We start from the raw sequence: 19,946 nt of genomic DNA, 5'->3' as shown, positions 1-19,946 counted from the left end.
AGATATTGGAACACCCACAACATTAGTGGTATTATTAGGAGAGGGGTTTCACTATGGGGAAAGTATTTTACTCATGACTGATTTGTTTTAAAGTCAGTTGCTCAAAGGTAAGGTAATTTCCATACACAATTGTACAACAGCATATGCAAAAGTCATCTGCAGAATTATTCATCCTAATGCACAAATATTTTCCATAATTACACCTGGGAACCAGCAACATTTATAGGTTGCCTGGTGTTGCCTGAGAAGATTTTGTTAATGTCAAAAGTCAGAAATCTGCAAAGATGTAAGGTCGGGCAAGTGTGTAAACATTTTTAACATTTCCTTGTTAATCACGCCAATATGCGACTTTCTGTTTTGCTCCTTATGTGGTTGTAGGGACTGATGGTGATAGAATGAATAGAGTTTGGATGCCAAAGCTATCACTTTCTTTTGGGATGGAAAATATTAGTTTGGAAGACCTAGGATTAGGCTTTTCAGTCATGTTTGCTTAGTACACGTTTTTGGAAGAGGGTTACATCAAAGTGCCATGGATGGGAAGTAAGCATGGATTCTGTGAACATTATGGCATGGAATATCAGGCAGCAACATATGTGAAGTTTAGTAAGCAGAAGTGTACAAAAGGCTGCAAATGAAAGAATATGGAGGTGTGGCATCAGTAGCAAACTGATAATGGAAGGGGCGCTACAAGAGAGAAAAATTATAATTTTAGTTTTGAATTAGATTAATTTAAAGTATGTCAATGGTAAACCATAATTTATATTTTAAAGTAGGAGAATGGTAAATTTGAAGACAAAGAATTCAGAGTCAACCATAATAAGGTGTTAGAAAAAGACAAATGAGTAATTATGTAACTGAAGGGGTGTTGATAGCGAGGAAGAGGGTTCCAAAGAACAAGCTTTTGGGGAAGGTCCTGACATGTGTATTGATGTCAACTTGGCTGTGCAACAGGGCAAAGAATATGATTGATCAGCTAGATAGCAGAACAAGGACAGTAATGTGTCTAAATATTCCCAAGCTATTTAGGGGCATGTCATGTATATCATGGACAGCTATGTCAAACAAAATAGATACAACCTAGAGGACAAGAATGAAGGTGACATGGTTGTGTTAGACATTGATAATACCTTTGGAAATTAGACCGAGGGTGGTTCCTGTGAAATGTATTTTGCATGACCATCTTTATTTGAAACTGCTGAGATGGTTGGAGGTGAGGTACAAAGTGATCTTATTGAAGACTAGTCTCCTGAGGCTGGTGAAAAACATAAAGGAGAGTGATCTAGGATTTATTAGAAGTGGGCATTAGGGAACGTTTAATATTGGTGTGAATTCTGATATATTTAGTGCAAATGAGTCGGGAGGCGTTGAGATCGGATAGGTCTTAAAGTTCTAGAGGAAAGAACGCTTTGATGGTTTGGGCGAAGGTTTCTGAGGAGTGCAGGAATGGCTATTTTGATAGCAGATACATTTAGTTAGAGAAGATTATAAGATCCATGGGTTTGCTGTCAGTGTTGGTGGAGAGAAAGTGAATGCTAAGAATGGCATGATCAGATAGCAGTGCAGAAAGTAGGCATTTGTCAGTGTGGTTATTGATGTGAAGTTCAATGTCACAGAGACATAAGTAGCAGAGTGAGGAGAGGGCATCCATAATGAAGTAAATATTCTCACATAGAGTTACACAGTACTCAGACAAGATGTGGAGGAGTAATATTTAATAGCATCCAGATAATAGTGCAGAGTGTTGAATCCACTACTATAAAGTAACTCTCTATTAAAATCTTCTTCATGCAGGGTCCTCATCACTTCAAACTTCCAAGTCATAAGACTGAATATGGCAAACTCCATTCCCAGCAGCAGATACTCAGAGGTGCCAGAATGACTAGGCTTGTGGGTGTGTCCATGCATCATCACATGTAGCAAAATAGCTCTATAAAGGCACCACCGCCAATGGTGTAAATACTCTAGCTTCGCTCATTTTTGTGATTCCCTTCAAAGGATAAATGAAAGTTGTCTGGGAAGTCTAATGTGGATTGTTTGAATGAGGATTGTTATGAAATGCTTGGAGACATTTGTTGTGGGTCTGAAGGGCACTACTTTCACTCATTGCTAGAGACACAGATTCAGTAGGGTTTCACCGCTTCCCACAATTGAACTCCAAGTCATAGTCCCTCTCTAATTTCCAAAATAGAGGTTTCTGCTGCTCAAAGATAAAGTTGCAATGCTGTCTGAAGCACCCACCGACGACTTCTCTTTCACTTCCAGAGAGTTAAGGCTGTGGAAAAGTCCTCTACCCAATCAAGGTGATTCTTGTAAAAGATAAAACTGATGCCCTCATTTACAAGGAGCTTGTGCTGCCCTTTTTTGATGCAGTGGCAGCACAATCAGTGCTCCACACTGCTCTGTATCTACAAACTGATGCTTTGGACCCAATGCGTTAGTTTGTAAAGGCCTACATCACAATATACCTGCGCCAGTTATAATGTATGCAGGTTAGGTGTTCCCACGTTAAAAGCCACACAGAACTTACGCAGTGAAATTTACTTTTCACTGCGTCACTCTGCGACTTGACTGTGTCAAAATGCTTACACATGCTCATGCCAGGCGTAAGAATTGACTTGTGCCTTTTAACATAGGGCTCTCATTTGTTTTCTGATGCTTTGCTGGAATTGCATCATTTTTTCGGTGCAACTCCAGCAATGTGTCACTTTAGCACCAAAAGATGTGTCAGAATTTGCTCCACAGAGCTCTGTATTGTAAACACAGCACATCCATCGTGTCATTAGGGCATTTGCGGCAGGCGCAAGAAATCCGATGCATCGATTTTGATGCGTTAGATTCTTGAAAATGAGATCCTGAATGTTTTCCTTCTTGACTGAGAATGCAAGAGGTTACCTGGGCCAAAAACATTGTAACCTTGCAGGTCTAGCTTACTGTGCAAGTAATTCTGCTTGCCTTCTAAATTGCCTTTCTTGTGTGCTTGAGAAATGGCAAAGCTGATCATTACTGCTTGTCCAGGACATGCAAGGGCTTTTTCAGCATTTGCTATCTGATGCGATGGAAGTGTGTAAGCATGCCACTCTGGACTCAGTATATGCCATTGCTTCATCCTTAGGTATATGTGATGTGCTGTTCTTGTGAGCAATGGGATTTTCTAGAGATATCGAGTAGTGTCTATTAGATTTACAATTTCATGGCAAGAAACTGTTTGGCAAATAATAACCAGGAAATGTTGAAAGAAAGCTAGATGTCTTATCATACATTGCCTGTCCAATCCTTTCGCTAAAAATGTTGGAAGCACTAAGACCACTGCAGCACTGTTTCACTATCCATAGTGAGACTGAGGTGTGGTTCTTGTTGGGACCATCATATTTTTGATCTTGTTTTACCTTTGACTAAGATGAGCTTAATAAGAATTATGCTGATTTTGAGCCTATCCTGGCTGAAATACCAGGTTTTTGAGAAGCAACCCGATAACAGTTCATGATAAAAGCTCAAATTGATTTTATACTTTTTCAAGAGTACCCAGAACATATTTCTCCCTAATATGGTTCTTGCAGAACCTGGTATGTTTCTGATGGTAGCCCCTCTTCGAGCAAATGCATTATTCTTCCCTGAAACCCTTTAAGATTGACCATTACTTAAGGCATAGACCTTGAGGCTTTGCACAGGTTTTGCATTAAGCAATTTTTCACTTTGTTTTGGTCGTTCGACCTTCATTTCACTTTGTTTCCTGAAAGTAACTTTCGAATTTCATGTTTGTCTATGATTAGTCTTTTAGCGTCCTTTCCTTCTCCTCATTCTTCTAAGCAGGCAAACTAGTTGAGGTATCCTTCTCTAAAGATTGTTCTCAGTTTGGGCGCAATAATTAACCCAAATCCTGTCATTATGTAAACAGCTTCTCGAAAACAACATATAACAAGGAAAATTGTATACTGCGGATTAAATGGGTGCACACATGAAAATATAGACACAACAGAAAAAACTGCCCCTGAAGACGTAAAGACGCTTAATAAAAGGATCATGACAGCAACACAAATGGGAGAGCAAATTAATCTGACACTAGTTAACAATGTACTGGAGAATTGCAAGAAGGCAGGCACCAGGCACAAATGATCTACTGGACTTGCTATTTAACGCAGATCCAGATTTCCGGTCCTAGCATGTATCACTGTTGTATCAAGCCCTTTTCATGTACGCGCAGGTTCAGCAAACTTGATGCTGATTTACACTGCATCGAATACTTAAGGAGAACACCAAGGACCCAGCAAGTTATCAGTTGATACCTTTAATAAATGTGGAGGCAAAATCATATGCAATCATTCTTCTAAAAGATCGATAAGACTGGGATTTTGGAACTGGGCAATGGGCTGGTGCCTCAGGGTCACATTGGGCTGGTGGTTTAGAGCCTCAGGCAACTGGTCCACAGAGCCTTACAGTTTTGCAGGGCCCCTTCCAGGCTACTGAAAAGTGTCTTCTTAGCCACACCCTCTCCCACCCGACCCAGGTCCAGGTCCAGGTGTTTCTCTGGCCCTTGAGCCATTCTCACCTCGGACCTCCATGTGTCCGACTCAGCCCAACAGCAGTATTTTCCATCTGACCTCTCCCTGCCCAGCTACACATTCTGGCCATGATGGACAGGGGAGGAGGGAGTATAGGATGAGCGTTGTCACTTCCCCCAACTGTCTTTTTGGCCCTGATGGAGTGGGTGTTCATTTGCACAGACTTCGCTGTGAGGCCACGTTTCCCAGAGAATAAAATAGAGAAGCAATAAACTACTTCAGACTGCCAGCATAGGCTCAGCATCCCGTGATTCTGGCCAATTCACTTAATCTAAAAAGACCTAAAATTAAAAAATTAGTTTTATCTAGTACTCATGTAAATCGCTCAAGTGCCTGGGGGGCGAGTTCACACAAGCTGGTCAGATTCTGCAAAGGCTCGAGCCATGATAAATAAAAGGACAATTTATACAAAAACATAATATTCCTTTTTAACATGGCTCTTTTGCCTTTGTCTAGATTTCACTATGCCACCTTTAGAACACATTATAATTTGTTTTGTTTTCATTACATTTGCTTTTAAAATACAGGGAGTGCAGAATTATTAGGCAAATGAGTATTTTGACCACATCATCCTCTTTATGCATGTTGTCTTACTCCAAGCTGTATAGGCTCGAAAGCCTACTACCAATTAAGCATATTAGGTGATGTGCATCTCTGTAATGAGAAGGGGTGTGGTCTAATGACATCAACACCCTATATCAGGTGTGCATAATTATTAGGCAACTTCCTTTCCTTTGGCAAAATGGGTCAAAAGAAGGACTTGACAGGCTCAGAAAAGTCAAAAATAGTGAGATATCTTGCAGAGGGATGCAGCACTCTTAAAATTGCAAAGCTTCTGAAGCGTGATCATCGAACAATCAAGCGTTTCATTCAAAATAGTCAACAGGGTTGCAAGAAGCGTGTGGAAAAACCAAGGCGCAAAATAACTGCCCATGAACTGAGAAAAGTCAAGCGTGCAGCTGCCACGATGCCACTTGCCACCAGTTTGGCCATATTACAGAGCTGCAACATCACTGGAGTGCCCAAAAGCACAAGGTGTGCAATACTCAGAGACATGGCCAAGGTAAGAAAGGCTGAAAGACGACCACCACTGAACAAGACACACAAGCTGAAACGTCAAGACTGGGCCAAGAAATATCTCAAGACTGATTTTTATAAGGTTTTATGGACTGATGAAATGAGAGTGAGTCTTGATGGGCCGGATGGATGGGCCCGTGGCTGGACTGGTAAAGGGCAGAGAGCTCCAGTCCGACTCAGACGCCAGCAAGGTGGAGGTGGAGTACTGGTTTGGGCTGGTATCATCAAAGATGAGCTTGTGGGGCCTTTTCGGGTTGAGGATGGAGTCAAGCTCAACTCCCAGTCCTACTGCCAGTTCCTGGAAGACACCTTCTTCAAGCAGTGGTACAGGAAGAAGTATGCATCCTTCAAGAAAAACATGATTTTCATGCAGGACAATGCTCCATCACACGCATCCAAGTACTCCACAGCGTGGCTGGCAAGAAAGGGTATAAAAGAAGGAAATCTAATGACATGGCCTCCTTGTTCACCTGATCTGAACCCAATTGAGAACCTGTGGTCCATCATCAAATGTGAGATTTACAAGGAGGGAAAACAGTACACCTCTCTGAACAGTGTCTGGGAGGCTGTGGTTGCTGCTGCACGCAATGTTGATGGTGAACAGATCAAAACACTGACAGAATCCATGGATGGCAGGCTTTTGAGTGTCCTTGCAAAGAAAGGTGGCTATATTGGTCACTGATTTGTTTTTGTTTTGTTTTTGAATGTCAGAAATGTATATTTGTGAATGTTGAGATGTTATATTGGTTTCACTGGTAATAATAAATAATTGAAATGGGTATATATATTTTTTTGTTAAGTTGCCTAATAATTATGCACAGTAATAGTCACCTGCACACACAGATATCCCCCTAACATAGCTAAAACTAAAAACAAACTAAAAACTACTTCCAAAAATATTCAGCTTTGATATTAATGAGTTTTTTGGGTTCATTGAGAACATGGTTGTTGTTCAATAATAAAATTAATCCTCAAAAATACAACTTGCCTAATAATTCTGCACTCCCTGTATATACTGATAAGAGGAAAAATACTGTTTGTGGGTGATTTTCTTCATTTTCGTATCAACCAGGACAGTGAAATACCAGTCATGCTAGTAAAAAAACGGCCAGGTGGCAACCCTAACCAGATCAGTGGTTCTGGCCCTTGGGACATTTTTGTTCACCTCGCCAGCCCAGCCAAACTGCAGTGATTCTATAGTTTTCACCAATGTAACTGTCTCTGTAAGATTGAAAATGCTTAATTTATCACAAATGTATCTAACAATGAGTTAAATGAGTCTAAACAAATAGCGATCCATTAAAGGAACCATCCGGAAATGTGGTCCACTTGTTTTTGGAAGTGCGCGGGCCTAATTGTGATCCCAACCCGACCCTGTTGGGCAGATAAATAAAAAAATAATACCCTGCTATCATACTGGATTCACACAAAAAGCTTTAAACTTGGATAGTATCATCTCACTCTCATATCTAGCCCACCGTTCAAACTGCGCTTTCCAGCCAACGGGCTTCGGTTGCTACATAGACTACTCTGCAACCCCATGGTGGAGTAGTCAGACAAATACAATGGAGGAAGCTTGTCGACTGGGATATCCTCCAAGCAATACTTAAACTGATAATCACACTCTAGTCAGAAACGATTTTTACAAACGGGGTATCAAACAAGGATGCGTAATGGCCCTGCTGCTGTTTTCCACCGCTGATCTCTGGACTGGAATACCAAAGGCGAAAACCTTTCCCGCAAGGATATGCGAGGAGTATTTCCTCCTCTCCGTTGACCAGCGTCCTCTTTTACCGCTGTTCTTGACATGCATCAGAGTCTGGGTATCATTATTTTAGAGTGTGAAATGTGCAGCTCTTATATGGATGTTTATTTATGCTTTGTTGAATATTTGAGAGTAGCCTTACTTGACTATCTGGTGTATAGTATGTTCCTGATCCACCACAATATGTTTTTCTTTTTATAAAGTATGGGAAAATAATGAAAGTTCGATCTATTAAACAATGTGTAATATATAAATTAATACACACACTTAATCTTAAACCGTTTCTTATGCATTATTTTGTTTTACAACTATCCAATTAACCTACCAAGTAAACCCCCGGTAAACCTGCAGGACACAATTCACAAAGGTTTGATTAAAAAAATCAGAAATCTACACATTTTAGATTAACAGCTTAATATTGTGTGGATTTTTCACTTTGAAACGATTCACAAGGATTCTGTGCAGTGTGAATGGAAATATATGGCTGTCATAGAATTCTATGCACACTTTTATTCCTCCCTGCATACTCAGATTGTCTATCTATTGCATCTTGCATGACCAACCCAGATCTTCCTGTAGCATCTGAGACATTTTAAGGATTTTGGAGGCCCTGGGCCAAATGTATTTTAGGGGCCCCTGTTAGGAACAACTATGAATTTATCATCAAGTTTCATCTCTTTCATGCTCTCCTCAGCAAGGTCACCTGACAGTGCACAGACACACTTGTCCGAATTCTAAATGTATTTGCATCTAATATTAAGGGATAGTGAAGTGTGTGCACTAATATTACTGCAAATAATCTCTGTGATACCCTCAGATTTTCCCATCTGAGGTCCTGTTTTGATCTAAAAAACTTTATCTGATAGAGACTTCTAGTTGCAGATTCCTTACCTTAGAATTGCTTCCAGGCGTCAGACTGGATCTGGAGATTTTTCTTCAAGCAATACCCTTGCGCGTCTGTAGGTGGCGTTGGTTGACTTCGCAGGCGTCGTGGGCGTCGTAGTCGCTGTGATGACATCAGGAGTAGTACATAGATGCCGCCTCAGCACAGTGACATCAGTTTTTTTCTTTCCGCACCACACGCTGAGAGAGCAAACCTGGTCTCTTTTTGACCTGGTTCAACCGTTTTCTTGAGTTATTGGGTGAGTTTGTGGTGCTTCAAGACGTCCCCGAAGACTGGTTTCAAGCCGTGCGAGGACTGTCACCGCATGATGTCGGTGACGGATCCTCATCAGGTTTGTTTGTGGGGCCTGGAGCACGACCATGACCCGAAGTCGTGCCCCAACTGCCGGGTCATGCATCTGACGGCCTTGAGAGAGCGTTCTCTCAAGCTAATGGCAGCCCAGCGCTCGACTCCGCGTAGGTCCCGGTGTCGCTCAAGAGGAAGGTCTCTACACCATTCGCAGAGAAACCACCATTCTTCTTCCTCCAAATCTTCGGGCACAGGTTAGAAGAATTCAAAGTGGTCCCGTTGCCTTTCGACTTCGCCCCATCGCTCGGCTGATGCAATGCGGGAGAAGCGTCAATGCTCAAGGCCTCTGTCCTCCAAGCCTGCTTCTAGGTACGCTCCACGCTTCCCCGAATTTCCGAGAGCTGGAGCGACCCCTCCCAACTTAAAGAGTTCTATGAGGCCATGCGCCTCATTTTTGGGAGGACCGACCCCGGTATGGCACCTTCGGGCCCTGGGGGTTCGGTTGAGGGGCCTTCGGGTTCCGTGCCGGTGGCACCGTACCACTGAGACTTTCCCCGGCGCCGGTTCGATTGTCGACGCTCCTGGCGTCAGTAGTGCCCACTATCAACGTCAACCCAATCCTTATACCTGATGACTCGGAGTCGGAGCGCAGTCACCTGACGCCACCTTTGTCCCCGATGGGGCCTACTCACCCCAGGTTGGATTTGGACCCTGTTGGACCTGGCCCTTTTACAGGGTCATTCCCCAGACTTTTTGCTTTTTGCCTCCTTATTTTTCTGACCTTTGATGGCTGACGTTTTGACTCTGAGCACTTTTTCACTGCTAACCAGTGCTAAAGTGCATGTGCTCTCTCTTACAAATTTGGTATGATTGGATTATTTACCTACAAGTCCCTTGTAAAGTGGTATCCCTATACCCAGGGCCTGTAAATTAAATCCTACTAGTGGGCCTGCAGCATTGCTTGCGCCACCCACTGAAGTAGCCTGTCAAACCTGTCTAAGGCCTGCTAGCGCAGATCCTGTGTGCGCAGTTTCCTGCCACAGGGACCTGGCATCTAAATTTACTTGCCAGGCCCAGAACTCCCCTTTTACTACATGTAAGTCACCCCTAAGGTACGCCCTAGCTAGCCCTTTGGGCAGGGTGCCATGTATGTAGAAGGAAGGACATGTGCCATGTTGCTTGGCCTGTCCTGGTAGTGACAAACAGCCTAACTTGGTGTCTCACTGCTGTGAGTGCTGCCTTCTCATAGGATGTGTAAGGGGTATTGTCTGATTTATGAGGGGTAGCGTAGGCATGTTTGGTATGGTTGTGATAGTGGTGAGAAATGCTGCTTACTGGTGTAGGTGTATTTTTTATTACTGTCACAGAAATGCCACTTCTAGAAAGTGCTTATCTGTGCTTATGACTAAGGTGTTTTGCAGCTTGCCTCCAATCCACGTCTGGCCAGGCTGAAAGTTGGGGCTTTGTGCATACTTCTCAGACAGCCTGAACACAGGGAGGGTGGAGGTGACACAGAGGTGCATCTACATATTGTAAAGCCTTCCTGGGCTGAGAGAAGGGAGAGGCAGGGCACACCTGCATTTGTAAAGTCTGTGCCCTGGCTTCACACAATAGGGTCGTTAACCCCCCACTGATGTTTGGAACCTGTGCTGAAAGAAGAGAGGGGGCACTCCCAGAACCAGTTGTAACTGGCTGGAACCTCCTCTCCCTACTATTGTAAAACACTGTAAGAACTGACTATAAGTACAGGGGAATTTTCCCCACAATTTGAACATTCTTGGAACTTGAAACTGGACACAGAACGCTGATGAATGGACTCACCAGGAAACGACCTTGGACTGCTGCTGTTGTGCTGACCTGTGACCTGCCTGGTCACTAGGAGGAACTGCCACCATCTGCACCCCTTTTGCTGTCCTGTAGCTGGGCCCACCAGCCCTGTGCTCCTTCTTGTTTTGGTTGCTCCCAGGGGCAGGGTGCTGTGACCCCTCACCCCTGCAAACCCTTCTACAAACTTTGCCCATAGCGCCTTGGCAAGGGCGTGCTTGTTGTGGCTGAAGGAAAATCACAGCCGCAGCCCAGGCTGCAGATTTGACCTGAGCGATGTGAAAAGCGCTTTATTTTTAGCCCAGATCACTGCCACAGCCGCTGCCAGGCTGCAGATTTGGTCTCAGCGCTAAGTAAAGTGTTTTATTTGGAGCCCGGATCACCGCCGCAGCCGGGTTCTCCAACTAACTTGGAGCACGGGGATCGCGCTCCTCTCCGTGCCCCCAGGGCACCAACAAACTCACTGGAAGGAGCGAGCCACTCCTACCGTGTCCCCGGGTGACGCGCCCTTTTCAGAGCGCCCCCGGGGTACACCTCGGCTCCCCTTCTGCAACGCTGCTTCCCTCAAGGACGAGGGAAAGCAGAAACGCGGCTCTCGCACCGGACTGGGTGCGTCCGCCAGGGGAAACAGGTGAGGAGCCTCATCAGATGCCCTTGCTTCCCCCGCTTCCCCATTAGGCAGCCGCACCGCGGACAAGGGCGTCTGCCTCTTTGCAAGCAGGACGCGGGGGAGAAAGGGAGTTCCCTTTCCCCCGGTCACTGCGCTAGGGGCGCGATCGCCCCGACTCCTCTAAAACCTTTGGCTTTTGGCCCCCCCCTCGGAGAGGGCCATTAAAGGGCTCAGGGGCCCCAAGGATCACGGATCCCCAGAGGGGCCCGGTCTTTCATTTTAGAGGGGGTACAGACCGCCCCTCTCTACCAGCAACCCCCGTTTTGCGCATAGGAGCGCTGGGGGCCCCAGTGCTCACCTTTTAGGCACTGGAAGTGCCTAAACCAACTGGAAACAGGTACTGTTCAGGGAATATAGGCCCTAGAAGCCTAGTACAGACTTATAGATGTTTTAGGTTTCCCACCTGTTTACTGTTTTTTACATATATGTGCTAATGTTCCTTTTATGGGGATTTTGGAATTGTTCATGACAAGTGCATATATCTTTTACTATAATTCCTGACTACTGCTTATGTTGCAGAATCCTGAGTATTTACGTGTTCTAATGTGACAACTGCATATTCCTGCAGAGTATTAGTAACTTGTGTAACATTCTGACAACTGCTAAGGTAGCAGGGTATTATTCATGTGTAATGTTGGTCTAATTATGTTTTGTGCAATACAGATTATTTTTACAATTGCTCAGTGTTGTGGTTACTTTGTGCTGTACATTTTGCGTCACGTGTGTTGTGTGTGTTGTGCAAACGCTTTACACATTGCCTCAGGGTTAAGCCTGACTGCTCGTGCCAAGCTACCAAGGGGGTGAGCAGGTGTTATCTTGGACATGTAACTCCCTAGCCCTGACTAGAGTGGGTAAGTTCTGCCTGGCTGAGGTGCATACGCTAGCCAACCAGAAACCCCATTTCTAACAGACCCTTTTTCCGATGGGTAGGAATTTGGGGAAGGATTGGAGAGGTCCCTGGAGCCTTATGAATACCAGGATGACCCATCTTTGTACTGGGCACAGGAATTGGGCGAGGCCAGTGGACTGGACACTTCTCCAGACACTAGCATGCTGTCTCCTCCTACCGTGGCTTCGGCGGAAGGAGCGACTTATGCTATGGTGGTCAGTAGGGCGGCTGGGATCCTTGGCCTTGACCTCTACAGCTACCTACTGTAGAGGTCAGGTCCAATCTCCTGACAGAGGTGCTTCAACCAGGTGCTACACATCTGAGCCCCTTTTACCATTCAGTGAGGCACTCACCGATGTCCTTTTGGGTACTTGGACCAAACCCAACACAGGGGCTCCTGTGAAAAGGACTATCGCACGCCGCCATCGGCCCGCCCCGAAGACCCTAAATTCCTGTCCCAACTCCCCACACCTGACAGTCTTGCCATCCAGGCTTCCTCTTCCTCAGCCACATTCCCTTTCGTACCCCTGGATAGGGAATCAACAAGACTGGAACAATTTTGGAAAAATATGTTTTCTTCCTCCAGTCTCGCGCTGCGGTCCGTGAACACTGCATGCCTTTTGGGCCGCTATACCCACTCTCTGTGGGAGTCGGTTGCCCAAGTTTTGCCGCAGATATCGGAGGAGGCCCATGCTATTGTCTCCCAAGCTGTCAATGATGGGAGAAATGCAGCAAAGTTCACGATCCGATGTGGGCTGGACACGAGCGACTCTCTGGGCAGATCGGTTGCTACGACGGTGGCCTTGAGATGCCATGCCTGGTTGCATACTTCTGGTTTTTCGGGGGATGTCCAACAGTCTCTCATGGACATGCCCTTTGATGGCTCCCGTCTCTTTGGAGACAAAGCAGACTCAGCCTTAGAGAGATACGGCTCAGTCCCTTGGTCTTTCCGCTGCCCTTCACCCCCAGCAGTCTGCTTTTCGCCCCTTTCGTGGCCACGGATGAGGCTCCCTGTCGTGTCAGCCACCATGCCACCCATTCTGTTCAGCCGCTGCATGGCCAGGGACGCGGGATCCCATATGGGTGTGGGACAGGGAATCAGAGGTCTGCCCAGTCCACCCCTGCCCCCGCTGCAGCCTCCAAACCCTCCTAGTCAGTCCCCTCACTCCGATCCACTTGGCCGCAGGATTCGCCATCACCTGCCCCACAGGGAATCCACCACTACTGACAGGTGGGTTTTGCAGATAGTTCGAAAAAGCTATTCCCTCCCTTTCGAATCTGCCCCACCGGCCATGCCTCCATCACTCAGCCAACTTTTGGAGGATCATTTGGCACCTCTCCGTCAGGAAGTCATGGCTCTCTTGGCCAAGGGAGCTATAGAGTAGGTCCCTGTGCCAGAAGTAGGTCGTGGTTGTTATTCCTGCTAATTTCTGGTGCTGAAAAAGGACAAAAGTTTGTCCTTTCCCAGACCTTCGGGACCTCAACTACTGCCTTAAGAAGGAGAACTTCAAAAAGCTCACCTTGGCTCAGGTTCTGTCTGCCTTAGACCCAGGAGACTGGATGGTAGTGTTGGACTTGCAGGAAGCTTAAGCACATTCCCATCCTGCCTGCCCACCGACGTTACCTACGATTTGTGCTAGGTCACGAGCACTATCAGTTTACTGTGCTCCCCTTTGGCCTTCCAGTGCCCCTCGGGTGTTCACGAACGTGATGACGGTGGCTGCAGCTCATTTGTGCACGTTAGGGGTCTCAGTCTTTCCCTACCTCGACGACTGGCTGTTGAAGGCAGACTCACCCCAGAAAGTCATCTCCCACCTTCAGACTTCGGTGAGCCTCCTGCACATGCTGGGGTTCACTATCAACATGCCAAAGTTACACCTGACTGTTCTGGACACTGCAATTTCAGGCTAATCCTCCCAAAAAGCGAGTCCAACATATTCAGGCTATGATTACGAGACTTTCGGCCTCTGTCTTGGGTTTTGGTGAGGCTGACTCAGGCTGTTGGGCCTCATGGCCTCCTCCATCCTGATAGTGGCACATGCCAGATGGCATATGCGGGCTCTGCACTGAGACTTGAAGTTCCAGTGGGCGCAGCATCAGGGGAATCTCTCCGACATGGTCCAGATCTCGGAGGGGACTGCAAAAGACCTGCAGTGGTGGCTTTCCAATAAGCATTGGATCAATGGCAGATCCCTCTCCCTTCCTCAACCAAATCTATCTATAGTGACAGATGCGTCGCTTCTGGGTTAGGGTGGCCACATGGGAGAGGCGGCGATCAGAGACCTTTGGTCTCCTGCAGAGTCTGCGCTCCATATCAACCTCCTGGAGCTCTGGGCGATTGGCTTGCATTGAAACCATTTCTTCCCTGTCTCAAAGGGAAAGTAGTGCAGGTGTTCACTGACAATACTACTGCCATATGGTACTGCAACAAACAGGGCGGAGTAGGGTCCTGGACCCTTTGTCAGGAGGCACTACGCCTCTGGACACGGCTGGAACATCAGGGCATTACCCTGGTGGTTCAGCGTCTGGCGGGTTCTCTCAATACCAGCACGGACTAACTCAGCCATCAATGAACAGCCGATCACGAATGGCGTCTCCACCTGGAGGTGGCGCAAGGTCTCTTTCAGCAGTGGGGAGAGCCTTGGTTAGATCTGTTCACCTCTGCAGAGAACGCACAATGTCAGCTGTTTACGGCTTTTGGCCTATACCACTTCTGCCCAAAGTTCTCAAGAAGATCAGGAATGACTGGGCCAAAGTCATCTTGCTGGCTCCGGACTGGGAACAGAGAGTATAGTATCCAGAGCTACTGAGTATGGCCATCGATCCTCCACTCAGACTGCCTCTTCGGGCGGATCTTCTGTCGCAGCAGCAGGGGACAGTTCTCCCAAAATGTCCAATCTCTGCCTTCATTAGTGGAGATTGAGCAGCGACAGTTGACGACTTTTGATCTTCTACCCAAAGTCTTTAACGTTATCTTGGCAGCCAGTCGTACTTCCACCAAAACGGTTTATGCCTATCATTGGCGTAACTTGTGGCATGGTGCACCAACAAATCTGTTGATTCCCTCTCTGCCCCTCTATCTGAGGTTCTTTTGTTCATTCTTTCTTTGGCCCAGCAGGGCTCTGCTTTCGGCACCATTAAAGGGTATTTATCTGCCATTTCGGCCTTTCTTAGGTTACCTGATCAGCCCTCACTCTTTAAATCTCCTATTGTGAGTAGATTCCTAAAAGGTCTCACCCACTTACTTCCTCCCACTCCATTTATCATGCCTCAGTGGGACCTCAATCTTGTCTTACTTATTTAATGTGTACTCCCTTTGAGCCCATGGACAATTGCCCCTTACGGCTCCTCACTTTCAAGACTGTCTTTCTTGTTGCCATCACTTCTGCTCAGGATGAGTGAGCTTCGGGCCCTTTCGTCCAAACCTCCATTCTTGTCTGTGCACTCTGACAAAGTGGTGTTGCGCACTATGGCTTCTTTCCTTTCCAAATGTCTGCAAAATGTAATTTACTCTCACACATTATCTACATTAAAAATAAATTAAAGGAAAACAGTATTTAAAACAATCTCTTTAAGCTAAATGGCTGGGCCTTAAGGTACAGCATTAACCCTCCCTGCCGTCGGACAAGAGGGCAATGGAACCGGAGTGTTATATCCAGAGACTGTATGGGGCATGGAGGTAGCCCACCCTGCCCTATCCGATAGCGATGGTGGTGAAGTCATGGAAAAGGGTGACTCAGGAGGTGATCTGTAGGGTACCTTGACACTAGAAAGTCCCCTGTGGAATACTAACCTATTTCGGGAGTTGCACTGGGTGGAGGGACATAGAAAGTGGGACCTACTTGGAATTTCCAAAGTTGGGGATATCTGGAAGAATGGCGAGCCGCTCTCCTTTGCTAAACTGCAGGCGGAGTACGAATTGACTGGAAGTCAATTCCTGAGACATCAGCAATTGAGGCACGTCTTGGGAAAGTGCACTGCCCTAAGGGACGGAATGGAGGACAAGTTCCTGCTAGAGTATATGGTGCTGTTGGCTCCCCTGATGAGTCATGCAGTGTCCCAAATCGATTGTACGATGAAACAACGACTTCAAAAACAACTACTGCCTTAACAACGAGGTCGGAACACCGACCTCGTTGCTACTACTAATGATTTTACCACGAATGCCTTAACAACGATATTTCGTTGTAAAGGCATTCCTGATAAAATCATTAGCAATAGGCACCATTCACCCTACATCCCTCACCCCACCCCCCCAACCCCACCCCAAAACCTAAAACCCCCTGACCCCCCACCCACTCCCCAAAACCAAAAATGCCCCACCCCCCCAACCCCACCCTAAAACCTAAAACTCCCTGACCCCCCACCCACTCCCCAAAACCAAAAACGCCCCACCCCCCCAACCCCACCCTAAAACCTAAAACCCCCTGACCCCCACCCACTCCCCAAAACCAAAAAGGCCCCAACCTCCCCAACCACACCCCAAAACCTAAAACCTCCTGAACCCCCACCCACTCCCCAAAACCAAAAACGCCCCACCCCCCAACCCCAACCCAAAACCTAAAACCCCCTGACCCCCCACCCAATCCCCAAAACGACCCACCCCCCCAACCCCACCCTTAAACCTAAAACCCCCTGACCCCCACCCACTCCCCAAAACCAAAAACGCCCCACCCCCCAAACCCCATCCCAAAACCTAAAACCCCCTGACCCCCCACCCACTCCCCAAAACCAAAAACACCCCACTCCCCCAACCCCACCCCAAAACCTAAAACCCCCTGACCCCCCACCCACTCCCCAATACCTAAACCCACCACTTACCTTCGCCAACTCCCTTCTTTGTACCTTAACCATGCATGTTCGTTGTTCAGAACATACGTAGTTAAAGCACAAAAAAACGGAGTCGTGGTTAAAAAAAGCGTTGTTGCGCTTTCGTTAACCACGACTTTTGTAAAAAAAAAGTCGTAAAAAAGGATGTTTCCCTCCCAAATCTATTCTACGCTGCTTCACAATAGCCTCTTACCACTTGACACACTACAGGGGAAACGGGAGGGACATCTGGGTAGGCTTGAGTACGATGACTGGGGTTTGGAGTGTAGTTACTCAGGAAAAGTGGGGAGCAGGGCCATGTTTTGGTTAATCTAACTGAAACTCTTCACAAATCGTATTACACAAGGACTCGGCTTTTCAGTATGGGGTGGGCACCAATCAATGATGCATGCCTGCGGGGCTGCTGGATGCATGGTACCCTGATCCATTCGATAATGGAGAGCCCAGCGGTAGACAATAGTATTTCGGATGTACTGGATTGTGAAGTGCAATTCACCCTCAATTGATCTCCCTCAAGGTATTGGGAGAACAAATCCTCCGGATCTTATGAATCACAATGCCTTGATCTTCAGTAACATGGCCCTGATGGTGCTGCGGAGAGATTTCATCAAATGCCGGGGGGCGAGCTCAATACCTACCATGCAGGAGTGGGAGGAAGGCATTGGTTGGTGAATGGGGGAAGAAAAGATGTTATATCGTACACCCACCACTTACCTTCGCCAACTCCCTTCTTTGTACCTTAACCATGCATGTTCGTTGTTCAGAACATACGTAGTTAAAGCACAAAAAAACGGAGTCGTGGTTAAAAAAAGCGTTGTTGCGCTTTCGTTAACCACGACTTTTGTAAAAAAAAAAGTCGTAAAAAAGGATGTTTCCCTCCCAAATCTATTCTACGCTGCTTCACAATAGCCTCTTACCACTTGACACACTACAGGGGAAACGGGAGGGACATCTGGGTAGGCTTGAGTACGATGACTGGGGTTTGGAGTGTAGTTACTCAGGAAAAGTGGGGAGCAGGGCCATGTTTTGGTTAATCTAACTGAAACTCTTCACAAATCGTATTACACAAGGACTCGGCTTTTCAGTATGGGGTGGGCACCAATCAATGATGCATGCCTGCGGGGCTGCTGGATGCATGGTACCCTGATCCATTCGATAATGGAGAGCCCAGCGGTAGACAATAGTATTTCGGATGTACTGGATTGTGAAGTGCAACTCACCCTCAACTGATCTCCCTCAAGGTATTGGGAGAACAAATCCTCCGGATCTTATGAATCACAATGCCTTGATCTTCAGTAACATGGCCCTGATGGTGCTGCGGAGAGATTTCATCAAATGCCGGGGGGCGAGCTCAATACCTACCATGCAGGAGTGGGAGGAAGGCATTGGTTGGTGAATGGGGGAAGAAAAGATGTTATATCGTACAAGGGGCTGTTCTTGAAAATTCAATAAAATATGAGGTCCATGGATGGAAGAAAGAGACTTTAAAAAAAAAAAAGATTTTTTTATTGGCATTTTTATCATAGCACAACAGTATTACAGCAAAGGTCAAAACATCAATGATCAGATCAATAGCAGTTATGAACAATTACATCAACAAATGGTTCAACAGTTACCTCAAAAGGAGCAGTTCTCCTATTTTTTTACCAAATATCATATAATGTACTGAAGTTTCCCAGTGGGAGGCTGGCACTCAAAATACTGGTTCGTCAAGGGTAATTTTCATTTGAGGTACGTAGGTCAGGGTTGCTCTGCCCTTTGGTGTGTATCTCACGGGGTACGTCTGTATTGCTGGAAGTGATCAGAAAAGAAAAAAATTTTTGAAACTTTCTGGGAACCCAAGGTGTTAGGGTGATCCATGCATCCCTGTATATTAATCTCTGCAGGATTGAAAGGGGGGAATATTGGAATGTAGGGAGAACGGGACAAAACAGGAATGGACCGTATGGGGGGACAGGCTGCAAGTCCCAGTGCGTGTTGGGTTATGGTAATCAATTAGGAGGCGCTAAGGCCCTCCCAGCTATGTCAGTCCCCTGGGCGCCCAAGGATGAAGATAGGGTTGTGTACCCAAGAAGTGTGTGACAGCCCATATGTCCAGTGGCAGAGATCCACATCTGTGGTACATTAGGTCTGTGGTCTGTCGAGGGAATGTACTGCTTCTTGTAGATTGATCACTTATGTGTCCCACACAATGGGACCACCTCCTCCTCCCCTAATGTGGGAGTCCAGAGTCATCACATCCACCTCAGCTACAGTCCACTTAAGGGCCACCCATAACCAATAGTCAATCAAGGGTGGTTGCACTGCCTTTCCTGCCATGGCTATAAGCCGTTGAAAGAGGACCATGGTCAAATCTGCCCATTTCAGTTAATGCTAAGTGCGTTTTGTGTGCTTGGTAATACCGAGAAGACAGTGCATAGGGTCAGGGGAGGAGCCTCCCATTCATCACCATCTATATACACTCCAGAACCTGCCCCCATACCTGTGCCAATGGAGACTAGTACCACAGCAAATGAAAAAAGGTCACATCCTGGTGTCTGCAACAGGGGCACACTGCCCTGACCCCCGGGAACATCTTATGCAACTGATGTGGTGTTAAATAGATATGATGTAGACAACTTAATTTGGTCAATTTCAGGAGGGCATTAGGAGACACACATTTTACTTGTTTGAGCACCATCTCCCACTTTTTTGGCAACAGAGCCGTCCCCAAACATGCATCCCATCAGGACTTGATGAGACCTGCAATATACGTGTTAGCGGCTTGTAACGTAGCATAAAACATTATGAGAGCCCTTTGTTCCAGTCCATGTATCAATATGCACTGCAACCCATGGTGCAGGGCAGGGGCCTCATGCCCCACCTCCCATATGTCTCTTATTGCCAGAACTAGGGCATTATAGGCCAAGAACGCTCTCCCAGACCATAAACGTCCTGCACATCTGGAAAGAAACAGAAGCTCCCCGTCCATGTATAAGTCTCCTATACATGTCACCCCTGCCTAGTCAAGGCATCTGGTCATGCGTCTCCCATAAGTCCCTCATCCTGGGCACATTCCAAAGCAGCAGCTGCAGGGCATATGGTGGAATCTGGCACCTCAGCTAGATATATCTACCCCAACAAAGTTTAGCAGTTTGCGC

At 46.5% G+C, this 19,946-nt stretch overlaps 1 protein-coding gene across 1 annotated transcript in view; it reads left to right on the top strand.

Moving 5' to 3' along the window:
* MYO1H (myosin IH) overlaps window positions 1-19,946 on the top strand; it is a 570,182-nt gene that overhangs the window by 486,744 nt on the left and 63,492 nt on the right. The window lies entirely within an intron of this gene.

The sequence above is a fragment of the Pleurodeles waltl genome, chromosome 11 (genome assembly GCF_031143425.1).
Source record: "Pleurodeles waltl isolate 20211129_DDA chromosome 11, aPleWal1.hap1.20221129, whole genome shotgun sequence".
In the NCBI taxonomy this organism is placed as follows: domain Eukaryota; kingdom Metazoa; phylum Chordata; class Amphibia; order Caudata; family Salamandridae; genus Pleurodeles; species Pleurodeles waltl.
Note: the sequence above shows the minus strand (reverse complement) of the source record. Positions and strands in the feature narration are given on the sequence as shown.